This window comes from Bos indicus x Bos taurus, chromosome 5 (genome assembly GCF_003369695.1).
Source record: "Bos indicus x Bos taurus breed Angus x Brahman F1 hybrid chromosome 5, Bos_hybrid_MaternalHap_v2.0, whole genome shotgun sequence".
Taxonomy (NCBI): domain Eukaryota; kingdom Metazoa; phylum Chordata; class Mammalia; order Artiodactyla; family Bovidae; genus Bos; species Bos indicus x Bos taurus.
This window is the reverse complement of record NC_040080.1, coordinates 45,707,383-45,719,752: the sequence shown is the minus strand read 5'-3', so window position 1 is coordinate 45,719,752 and position 12,370 is coordinate 45,707,383. Positions and strand designations below refer to the sequence as shown.

The 12,370-nt window shown below is 50.1% G+C and overlaps 1 long non-coding RNA gene across 2 annotated transcripts; it reads right to left on the bottom strand.

Annotated features, from left to right (window-relative positions):
* Window positions 1-4,012: 4,012 nt before the first annotated feature.
* LOC113892664 lies at window positions 4,013-11,022 on the bottom strand. 2 transcript variants are annotated; one of them, XR_003511100.1, is made up of 4 exons: window positions 10,052-11,022; window positions 8,761-9,586; window positions 8,362-8,464; window positions 4,013-4,947 (listed from the first exon to the last, which is right to left on the bottom strand). It is a non-coding gene; the product is annotated as an uncharacterized LOC113892664 (long non-coding RNA). The 2 variants fall into 2 exon arrangements; XR_003511099.1 differs by having other exon boundaries at window positions 8,761-11,022.
* Window positions 11,023-12,370: the final 1,348 nt, after the last annotated feature.

The window sequence follows — 12,370 nt, the reverse complement described above, 5'->3', positions numbered from 1 at the left end:
CAATGAGGGAACTCTGCCCGCAATGTGTTCTTTAGTCCAAAATAAGTGGTTTCTCCCCTCCAATCACTCACTAGTCCCCCTCCTCCCTTAGTCTAGGCCCCAGGCTCCTTCCTTGTCTCTCCCCTCTTCCACCTGTATGCATTCCTCCCCTGCTGTGCTCAGCTGCAGAAATGCCAGATTCCTAACACCCAGCTCCGTCAGTGTTGTCTCCCCTCCTTTCCCCTCTAACAAGGTGCTCTCAACCTTGGTCTCACGTGTGTCTCTGGTTCCTGTACTGCTCTGGGGGTGGGGGAGTCGGGCCTTACTTCAGCCGCTCATAGGTCTGTATGACCTGCTTAAACTTCTCCTCCAGCTCCCTGGCCGGCTGCCTCAGCTTCTCAGCCAACTCTGTCTTTGCCCCCTCATGTAAGTGCACTGACTCTTTTACCAGGAAGCCCACATCCACTAGAAGGGAGAGTCCTGCAAAGCTTCCAGCAATATCCAGGTCTTTTTGGTCATTGCCAGAGCCATGCCTTTGAAAGCTTCACTCACCTCCTTGCTGGTTTGGACAGAGACTTGCCCAGTGCTCGTGAAGCTTTTAGCATGGGCTGCTGAGAGTTGTCTTTCACCAGCTTTGCAGCATGGACATTTTTCCTAACCCCTTTCATGGATTTGTAGACTTTTGCCATAGAAAAAGCGATCCCTAGTGCACACAGACATCGAGCTCCCACAGACACCTTTCTTTGATGCTAGTTGACAACAGCCCACTGGCTTCCATTTCTGCTGATGACCTACTAAAGTGTTCCACGATGCTGGTGGACACAGTGGTCACCGCAGCTGCTGCTCCCAGCCCTAACCCAATGGTCGAGAGCGCCACCTGGCCCCTGCTGTCAGGGGTGCCAGAGCCAGGCCAAGGGTGTTCAGAGCACCAGACACAGTGCCGGTAGAGCTGGCCACCACCTTGAAGATGGTACAGTCCCTGTGCGACTTGTCAACCCTGTCTGCAAGTGCTTAGAGCTTTATGCTCTCTTCCAGCTCCTTTTTCACTGAGGAAACTCCTTTAAAAACCTCTCCCTGTCTAGCAGGTCCTGTTGGAATCTCTCTTGGTCTTCCATAGCCAAGTCTGTCTTCAACTCATTCAGAAATTCATGCAATGCCTCCACTTCTTCCCTGTAACAAGGAACATCAAGGGATTAAGAAAGACACTTTGCTTGTCTGTAAAATAAGCTGAATGGATCTATTCTGCATAAACCACAGAGATTTTATTATAAATGACAAGGGAAAATTTTTGCAAATGTAAATTATTTTCAACATTAAACACATGTTTGTACCTCATGGATACTCCATTATTCAATCATGAAATAAACAAGCAAAAGCCATTTTAAGATAGTCTTAAGAGAGGTATTTGATAAAAATGCTCAGAGGCAGGTCAACAGCGTCACTTCCAAAGGACTTGTGGGTGGAAAGTCCGCAGAGAAACTAACACAAGTGGGATTGGGGGAGAAAACCTTCATTCAAGGGCCTTAGTGTGCAGTGAGGAGTCAACCTGCTCTTTGCCCTTGGCAACTGGGAAGTGGCCCCTAAGCTCCTGGAATATTCTGGCTGATAGGAGTGTGCTTGACTGCTTGGGCCTTTGGCAACTGGACAGTTTGACAAAGTGACATACAATGGTGGCTTCGGGTCATGTAATATCTGCACTGCCCTCCAGAGGAGCTGGACACTAGGGCATTAGTCTGACCTCTGGGAGTACTCAGAGACAACAGGCCAGGGTATTAGTAATTTGTTTTTAATTTTTTAGCTTGGAAATCACAGTAATAGACAAATAAAGCATCACGATAATAAATAAGACTGAGGCCTGGACCTATTCTCATTCAACATCACAAAAGGGCTTTTGTTGTCGTGCATTTAAAATTCTTTAACTCCGAATTAACTTACTGGCAACTAACAGAAAAGAAAGACTATGACAATATGAAGAGAGGCACAAATTGAGCACTGCAGACATTGCACAGATAAGCAAAATACACAGTACACATACCCAGAGCTTTCCAGAAATCGCATCCTATGACAGCTCCCCAACTTACTTGATGCTATATTTCAGGCAAAATGAACATTTTAAAAAACGTCACGATTTGTTTTGAGCAGGGTGAGCACCCCTGGGGCAGTGCTCTGTGCGCCCTGCCTCACACTGAATCCAGGGCAGTTACTCGTCCTGAGGACAATGGAAGCTTCATGTGTGAAACCCGCCCAGACGCTGTCTGGGAGCTGATGGAACCTGAATTCCGCTCTGCAATAAACTGTAACTGGAATCCTGATATCCTTCAGTGCCCAGCACCCTGACCTCTCGGGGGCCACCAGCCTAACTCACACCTTACCTGGCGACAGCGTCACATACCTGCACCCTAAGGCCGTGTGCAACTTTATGGAAACTCTAAAGATTCAAGAGACTTGAGGAAACACCCGTCTGAACGGCTGAGCCTGAAGAGACTGGCACTTGCACAGCTGGTGGAGGAAATGTTTTCCTCTTGTTGGGGATGCGTGAGGCTCCTCAGAATCCCTCAAATGACACACAATTGCAGCCACTCACTGTGACCCTGGAGGGCTCCCTGAGCCACACGGCCTTCCACTGTCAGGGCGGCTCCACGTAGACTAGAAGAGGGTCCCAGATGGAGGGAGACGCCAGGTCCCAGGCAGGGTGTGCAGACACGGTCACCCAGGGCCCTCTAGCCCAGCTTGAGGGGATCCCATCAGGAGGGAAGAAATGTCCCCCTCCCATTCAGGGGACCTCTGCCAGGGTCACAGCCCCTTCAGTTCTGTGTCCTCGGGGCCCACTGTCCTCACTCTAGTCCTGGTCCTGCTGCCTAAGCCTGCCTACTAGTCCCCCAGCCTGAACCCTCTGCTCCACTCTGACCCCTGGAGGAGGCCTGCCAGGAGGAAGCTAGCCTGAGGTGGGGGGATGTGGGAAACATTCCTGATGCACCCATGTAGGTTACCTGGACAAACGGGCCTCAATCACAAAATTCTCCTGGGTTTTGACTTCAGTGAGCAGGTCTTGCAGCTCTTCGTTGCTTACTCTCTTCTAGATATACTCAATGATATCCTCAAAAAAGCTTTTACCCTAACTGGATAAAAGACTAGGATGAGAAGAAATTATGGTGTAATGTAAATGGTAAATAGTACTGAGCATAAACTGGTTAAAGTTAATCTTCCTGAGCAGCAGTCACCTGGGGGTACTCGTGATGGATTCACCTGGGGTTATGGGTGGACTGTGTCCAACCGCCCCAATCATATGTTGAAGCCATAGCCTCACCCCCACCTCAATGAGTCTATTTGAAGATAAGGTCTTTAAGGTGGAAATTACAGTGAAATGAGGTCATAAGTGTGGGGCCCAAATCCAAGATGATTTGTGCCCTTATTTGAAGAGGAAGAGATACCAGCTCACTACTCTCTCTGTCTATCCTGCAGCATGAAGGGTTGTTAATTTTTTTTCTTTTTCCTGTTTTAGTAAGAGTGAAAGGAACCCAGGTCTCATATGGAGGGATCCCAGAGCACTAAATCTGTTTGTTTATTGATTGGGGTGTGGGTGGGTGCGGGAAATGACAGAGAACTTGGTTATCTGCAGAGGTGTTTGAGGTCAGTAGAGCCAGGACCTGCCTGAGGTATCAGACCTGGTTCAGTTCAGTTGAATTCAGGTCAGTTGCTCAGTCATGTCTGACTCTTTGCGACCCCATGAATCACAGCCTGCCAGGCCTCCCTGTCCAAAGCCAACTCCCGGAGTTCACTCAAACTCATGTCCATTGACTCGGTGATGCCATCCAGCCATCTCGTTCTCTGTCATCCCCTTCTCCTTCTGCCCCCAATCCCTCCCAGCATCAGGGTCTTTTCCAATGAGTCCGCTCTTTGCGTGAGGTGGCCAAAGTATTGGAGTTTCAGCTTTAACATCAGTCCTTCCAATGAACACCCAGGACTGATCTCCTTTAGGATGGACTGGCTGGACCTCCTTGCAGTCCAAGGGACTCCCAAGAGTCTTCTCCAACACCATACTTCAAAAGCATCAATTCTTCAGCACTCAGCTTTCTTCACAGACCTGGTAAGCACATGCTTATATATGACATCCCTGGGTGGGTGTGGTGACACAGCTTGGAGGGAGAGGTGATTCTGGGGGAGGGGGAGTTTTGCACCTGGATCTAACACAGTCTAGGTAGAGGGGACAGTTCCACACTCAGCAGGACCTACTGTGTGGCCCAGGCCACAGAGCACATTACATTTCATCCTCATAACAATATAGGGAAATATTCTTCTCATTTTACAGGTGAGGTCAGATAACTGTGCTCCAGATCACACAAAGGGGAGGCGACAAAGGCCAGACTGGGGTTCAGTTCAGGGTCCGCTGATCCTTGCAGAGCAGCTGGGCAGGTGGCAGAGAGAGAGTTGGAAGAAATAGCCTCTGTGGTGATGCCCCAGGTATGGGAGCACGAGGAGGCTCGGACCAAGAGAGAGGGCAGGAGAAGCTTCAGGGATGCTGCGGGACCTCCGCTCCCTGCCCTGTCTGGTCTTGGGGCCTCCCTCTGCTGTCCCCTCTGGCTGTGGGCTGTTCTGGCCTCACTTCTGAGTCATGAGCTGGGATCTGAGGGACTGGGAGGGAGAAACCAAGCACCTTGGCATGGCTCCCAGAGAAGAGGGACAGAAAGGAGGCTAGGGACAGACCCCAGGGTTGGGGAAGTCCCCTTGGCCTCCATGGGACACGAGGATGCTTATCTATTCCCTTCTGATTCTTGATTCTTCTCTAGGTTAATTCAGATAGTTGGCAGCATCTCAGTTCTGGGTCGTAAGTAGGAACCACCTAAACAAGCGACAGCTGACTACCTGAGCAGTCCCGGAGGTCTTTTGGGTTCATGGCAGTAGCAGGATCTCAGAGATCTCCTTTCAGCTCCTTGTCTGCGTCAGGCTAGAAGGAGGTGTGGCTTCACCCTTGGGAAGGAAAAACAGACTGCAGGCTCCATCATAAGTGAGCAGTGACTGCAGGGAGCAGCGAGGGGTTTGGTCTCCAGCGGCTTCCACTAGGACAGCCACCAGTGCCACCATGGACTTAGCCCAGCGTGCTTCTCTGTCCCCTGGGCTCTGCTGGCCACTAGTTAAGGAAAGTTACTCATCCTCCCACTGCTCTCTCCACCCTGAGTTAGAGTCCTGCTCTCCTGTTGGGGCACAAGGAGAAGGTAATCAGACAGGAGACAGCCATCTGCGAAGTTATAGGGGCAATAAAACCAGACACAGAAGAACAGATAGGAGGGGATACTCTGGAAATTACGTGAGGGAACACTTGTGTGTACTAACTGGTAATAACTAATATTGATTCATTGTCTATGACATGCAGGCTCCTGAAACTCACCTAAAATTAGGTCAGCCCAAGTTTTCATGCTGGTTCCAGAGCCTGGTCTTTCCGATCTACATCCCACATTTGTGATGACTATGCCCTATGCCTTTTTTAATATAAAAATATTTATTCGTAGACATGTTTATTAACAAATGAGTGTTTTCATTCTAAAATGATGTCTTGCTCCCTGTGCTCCAGTCTCTGCTTTAATAAATTTCCTGATGCTGCAGCTCCCACAGCCCAAGCCCTCCTAGCTTCTGCAACAGCCTTTATCCTACAAGGGCCTGAAGTCCCTCCGACCCTACCCAATCCCTGAAGTTCTGCCCTGGGTGGCTGAGGACCCCTGATGGTGCCCAGTCCTCTCTGCTGTCATCCCCTGACTGTTGAACTTTTAGGCTGTTTCTAATTATTTATGTAAATAATAGTGCAAAGAACATCTTTCTTGTAGAAAAGTTTGCCTTCATTTGATAATATTTCTTTAAGCTATTTCTGGAAGTAAAATGACTGAGTCTGAGGGTATCAATACGTAAAAATTTTTCATACCTAGAGCCACACTGTTATGCAAAGAAACTACCAATCTATATTTAGACTCATGATATAGGAGAGTGCCATCCCTTCAATCTTGTCAGTTCTCAGTTGTCTTTTTTTTTTTTTTTTTTTAAGCAGATCTTTATATTGAGAGATTTTCTTTTGGTTCTGGTTGTAAATATCATGTGCTTGGAGGTAAAGAAAGAAAGCAAATGTTGATTATGTTTAATCCTTTTTTAGAAGGCAAAAGAGCATTTATCAACTACCCCTCCTGAGACCTGACTGAAATGATAAAGATCATTATTGATATAGCAACAGCTATTGATGAGAGCCTCAGGTGTTTCTGATTTTGCTCTACACTTCAGTTGCTCTAAGATTTTATAAATTATAACGTATATTATTCCAATAACCCTGAGGTGTGTACTATTGTATCCCTGTTTGAAGATAAGGAAACTGAAGCATAGATGTTATGTGTTTCGCCCAAGGTCAGAAATCTTGTTCATGGTAGACTGGGATCCGATTCACTCTATGGGCTCAAGATGCCATACCTGGCCTCTCCTCAGTTCAGTTCAGTCCTTCAGTCCTGTCTGACTCTTTGCAACCCCATGGACTGCAGCATTCCAGGCTTCCATGTTCATCACTAACTTCCAGAGCTTGCTCAAACTCATGCCCATTGAGTCGGTGATACCATCCAACCATCTCATCCTCTGTTGTCCCCTTCTCCCCCCTCCTTCAATCTTTCCTAGCATCAGGGTCTTTTCCAATGAGTCAGTTCTTTGCATCAGGTAGTCAAAGTATTAGAGCTTCAGCTTCAGCATAAGTTCTTCCAATAAATATTCAGGACTGATTTCCTTTAGGATTGACTGGTGTGAACTCCTTGCAGTCCAAGGGACTCTCAAGAGTCTTCTCCAGCACCATCATTTGAAAGAATCAATTCTTCAGTGCTCAGCCTTCTTTATGGTCCAACACTCCCAGCCATACATGACTACTGGAAAAACCATAGCTTTGACCCGACGGACCTTTGTTGGCAAAGTAATGTCTCTGCCTTTTAATATGCTGTCTATGTTGGTCATAGCTTTTCTTCCAAGAAGCAAACATCTTTTAATTTCATGGGTGCAGTCACCATCTGCAGTGATTTTGGAGCCCAGGAAAATAAAGTCTGTCACCGTTTCCATTGTTTCCCCATCTATTTGCCATGAAGTGATGAGGCCAGATGCCATGATCTTAGTTTTTTGAACATTGAGTTTTAAGCCAGTTTTTCACTCTCCTCTTTGACTTTGATCAAGAGGTTCTTTAGTTCTTCTTTGCTTTCAGCCATAAGGGTGGTGTTATCTGCATATCTAAGGTTATTGATATTTCTCCCGGTAATCTTGATTCCATCTTGTACTTCATCCAGCCTGGCATTTCTCATGATGTACTCTCCATATAAGTTAAATAAGCAGGGTGACAATATGTAGCCTTGATGTACTCCTTTCCCAGTTTGGAACCAGTCTGTTGTTCCACGTCCAGATCTAGCTGTTGCTTCCTGACCTGCATACAGATTTCTCAGGAGGCAGGTCAGGTGGTTTGGTATTCCCATCTCTTGAAGAATTTTCCCCAGTTTGTTGTGATCCACACAGGCAAAGGCTTTAGTGTAGTCAATGAAGCAGAAGTAGATGTTTTCTGGAATTCTCTTGCTTTTTCTATGATCCAGTGAATGTTGTCAGTTTGCTCTCTGGTTCCTCTGCCTTTTCTAAATCCAGCTTGAACATCCGGATTTTCTCTGTTCACATACTGTTGAGGCCTAGCTTGGAGAATTTTGAGCATTACCTTGCTGGTGTGTGAGATGAGTGTAATTGTGTGGTAGTTTGAACAGTCTTTGACATTGCCTTTCTTTCTGATTGGAATGAAAACTGACCTTTTCCAATCCTGTAGCCACTGCTGAACTTTCCAAATTTGCTGGCATACTGAGTGCAGCACTTTGACAGCATCATCTTTTAGGATTTGAAATAGCTCAGCTGGAATTCCATCACCTCCACTAGCTTTGTTTCTAGTGATGCTTCCTAAGGCCCACTTGACTTCACATTCCAAGATGTCTGGCTCCAGGTGAGTGACCACACCATTGTGGACATCTGGGTCATTAAGAACTTTTTTGTATAGTTCTTCTGTGTGTTCTAGGCCAAAGGACCAGAGCACCCCCAAAATCCCCTTCCTTCTCGGGTATCCAGTCACATCTCAGGAGTCCACATCCTGAGCTGAGCCCACCTGAGCAGGTGTCACCCTCCCTCTGCACTGTTTAGGGGCCCCGGGGGACGGGAGGAAGCCCTCAGACACACCTGCCTCCATATCCAGGCTCTGCCCCTGCTTAACCTGCTGCCTCAGACCCTGACCTCACCTCTCTGAGCTTCCATTTCCCTTCTTCTGTCAATTAGTGGCAATCATCCTTTTCTCAGACATGCATCCTGAGGATGGGGAGTTAGGCGGAGTCTTAACCCCCTGCTTACCCAGGAGTCTTCCTCTGCCTGAGTGTGAACAAGATCCAGTCGTTCTCAGCTCTGCAGATGCAGCCACCAGCTGTGCATCTCTTCAATAAACCGCACACACCCTCTGGGCCCAGATATACACCAGGAAGCAAAAGGGAAAGTGAAAGCCCTCATGTCTGAGTCATTCAGGCCTGCCCACCTACAGGGCCCCACCCTGGGCTATTGCCCCCTCCCTGTTGACCCCTTAGAAAAACAAGCTCAGCTCTGACAAGCCAGGTCCTTCTTGGCTCAGTACATCCTACCCTGGATCTGTGAAGGAAGACCTGCCACCAACAGAGCGTGAGGCCCTTGGCAAATCACTCTCCCACCCTGTGGGCTTCTTCCCAGCCCCTCCCTCTCTCCCCCTTTCCCATGTGATACCTGCCTGACTTGCTGATGTTGCTCTGGCCAATGGGGTAAAAGTTGCTGTCCAGGTCTTTGATCTAGAAGAGGAGAGCTGGATGCTTACCCCATACCACACCCCACTCCCCGCAGCAGTACCCACCACTGAGCTCTGGAGCAAGGCCAAGGCTGGGCGAGGAGCCTGGAGTCAGGGTCAGTCCTGCTTCACTATGAGCAGGCTTTTCCAGATACAGGGAAAGCAGGACCTGGGGGTATAGTGGAGAAGGGGTTGGGAAGGGAACAAGTTGTGGTCAGCAAAGGGGAAGTAATGAGTTAGACTTGCAGACAAACACAGAACCTCAGCCCTGAAAGAATCTTACATCTGGGTGTCTCTGCCCACGTGCACTTCTACTAAAGGTCACAGTGGACATCAGGGTTCAGGCAGCTTTACCTTAGGTAAATAGAGAAAAGCTTTTCTAATTTTTTATGTTTAACAGGTAATGTAAGTCAAGAGTGGGTTTAGCAGCCTTCGGAGACAGAGGAGCTAAGCAGCAGAGGCTGAGCATGGTGCAGCCACAGGCAGGAGAGCTGGCTGGGACTACACGTGGTTTGGAAGCAGGGCTGTGACAGAACAAGTCTCTTATCACCGATTGTCACTGACAGGGAGATGGGGCCCAGCCCAGCTCATCACTCATCTGAGTGTAAACACTTGGAAGATATTCTGTGCAAGCAACACAACTTGCTGAAAAGAAGCAGCTTTAGTGTAAATACTGACCTCTGCAACTTAGAACAACACTGCTCAGTTAGGTTTAAGCCCCAGGAACAAGCCAACAGGAGGCTGTGTGCAGCTGGTGTGAAGGCGGCTCTGTGAATTGCAAGGTACCTTTGAGACATGGGAGCAGCAGCTTAAAACCACCCAGTGCCAGGGCCTGCAGAGAAACTAGAAACCACACCAGAGGCCCTGCTGGGAGGGACTCGGGTCCTGGGTGGTGGGCACGTGAGTGTGGCACAGACCCCTGCCAGTCTCTCCCCACGTGGGACAGGACAGCAGGTGGCGACAGACAGCCACGTGACCTGGGCTCCGGGAAGGCAGGTACACTGGCCCGGACCCAGGACAGCTGTGCTACAGAAACACCACGTGCTTGCTTCACTTCCTCCTGGGACAGGACACCCTGTGTCCTCCCGACCAGTCAGCTCAACCTGGATGCAGGAAAGAGGCTGGAAGCACACAGAGGCCCCTCCCCGGACAGTCCTTCCCAGGCAGGGGACGTGGCCACGTTTCTGGACCCGGGGCCCAGCTTCCTCCTGTTCTCCGTGGGGGTGATACCACCTGCTCTCAGAGGTGCAGTGAGGATCCGATGAGGATCCAGGTGACAGTGCTGTCACAGCAATGGCCCAGCCCAGGCTCCACAGGAGTGAATTTCCCTGCAGGAAAGAGGAACAGGGAGTGGGATCCCAGTGAAGACTGGTATCAGGGGAGCAATATTCCTGGAGGTCGGGTCCCTACTGCACCTCCCTGTTGCCTGCACATGTATAACATACATGCAGAGTACTGAGAAAGGGGCTCAACAGAGCAGGAGAAGCACTGGCATCGCGCTGGGGCCCTTCACCCCTGACATCCCTGCGACATGCACCAGGTGGAGGGGATTCGTGTTTGTCTCCAGCTGGGGAAGTGAGTGGTGCACCTACTGTCGTGCGTGGGGTGCTTGGACCCAGAACAGCGTGAGGAGAGTCATGTCTGTTGGTCTGGGCAGAGGGCACACGTGCATCTAGGAAGCACTCCATCTGGAGCCTCTTGACCTGAGACTTTATCCCCAGGGTTCAGGGTCCCTGTTACCCATTCATCTTCCTCATCCTTCAGCCTGACCTACTGGTCCAAAAACATAGTCCCTGGACCCAAGCTATTTTGTGTCCTGAGAATTTGACACTGGGATTCCTGGTGTCTGGACCTAAGGCCCCTGCTGGCAGGGGCCTCAGGGGACAGACCGTGAGCTCCTGCAGGGGGACCTGTCCTGCTTCCTGTACTTCCTGAACTGTGCGAGTTTGGGGGTTTCTTTCCTTTCTCTGACCTGCCCTGCTTCCCCCAGCACCCTCTTCTGTACTCACTTAGTCAGACTCAGTTTCTGTTGCTCAGAACCACAGGGATCTCACCTGACACAGGGGTCACTGTGGAATTGCATCCACCACACACTGAGCTCAGTGGGGTCCAGCTCTAAGGGTTCAGGGAGACATGGGGGTGGACACTGAATGGTTCTGTATCCAGTGCCTGAAACCCTGCCCAGAAGTCTGTGCAGGATGGGAATTCTCCAGGAACTGATGAAGAAATGAACTCCTATTTCTGAAGGTCAGGCAGGCGATGGCCATGACTGCTGATGGTTCGATCCCTGAGTTGACCCTTCTCCAGATCCCCTGGAGAAGGAAATGGCAACCCACTCCAGTATTCTTGCATGGAAAATCCCATGGATGGGAGAGGCTGGCAGGCTACAGTCCATAGGGTCACAAAGAATCAGACATGACTGAGCGACTTCACTTTGCTTTTTTTCTTGCTGACATCTTCAGGAAGGAATGGAAGGGCCAGTTGAAGCCTCAGGGAAACACGGGCTGAGAGGGAGCCTGAGGCACTGAGGAAAGTCTTCCAAGGAAGGTTTGGACAAAAGTGCAGAGAGGGCTCTGCAGCACGTGGGGAGGGTCTTAGGAGACGTGCTGGGACCATTTCCAGGTCCCGGGTCTCTGGCTTCCTGCCCTGGGCTCCAGGCATTGGAGCCAGTTAGGTGCTCACATGCTCCACACATGGAAACAGAGAGTTGGTGCCCTGTGGAGCAGGCCCGTGGGGGTGAGAGCCAAACCCTGATGCTCCCCTTTCTTCCCTGGAGAGAAGGAGACTGAGGCATCCCATGAAGGCTCCTCAGAAGGTCCTGGCAGGTGCAATCCCAGATGGGTGACCATGTCAGAACATGGCCTTGGATGGACTTTCCCTCCGTCCCTGCTCCCATCTCCCAGCCCCTCAGTCCTACCCCTAGGGATGGAGTGAACCTGGCTTCCAGCTCTGCCCTCAGGGGCCCCCAGGCTCTTGCATGCTGCTTTGGTCTACAGTTAAGTTTGGCATCTGTGCTCAGAGTCATGGGCAGCCAGAGAAAAGCTGGAGGCAGGTACTGCAAAGGTCAATATACTTAAGGGTCATTCTAGCCCTGTGTGGGGAGTAGATGAGTGGGGCAGGGCAGTACCCAAGGTAAATACAGAAAGGCCGTTCTGGAAGCTCCTGCAGAAGTCCTGGTAAAACATGAAGGCAGTCTGGTTGAGGCATGTGTTGTCTCTCTCTCCCCTCTGTTTATGGCTGACCCTCTCTCACACCTGCACACAAGCCCTCTGCTCTCAATCACCCTTGGGTGCCCCGTGTCCATCCTGGTCCCCAGGGCTAGAGGAGGAGCATGCCCAAGCTCAGATCAAGTCAGATGACACGGGTATCCCCAGGCATCCCACGGGGCCTGTGGGGATCCAGGGTCTGAGGGAAACGATTGGATGGGAGCCCAGCAGGCAGGCAGGAGGAGCCATGGAGGATGTGCTCCCTGAGATCGGGGTGACAGCCTCCTGGGGAAGGAGGTCAAGCATCTGGAGCCCAGCTGAGCCCCTCAGTCAATGCAAGGAAGCC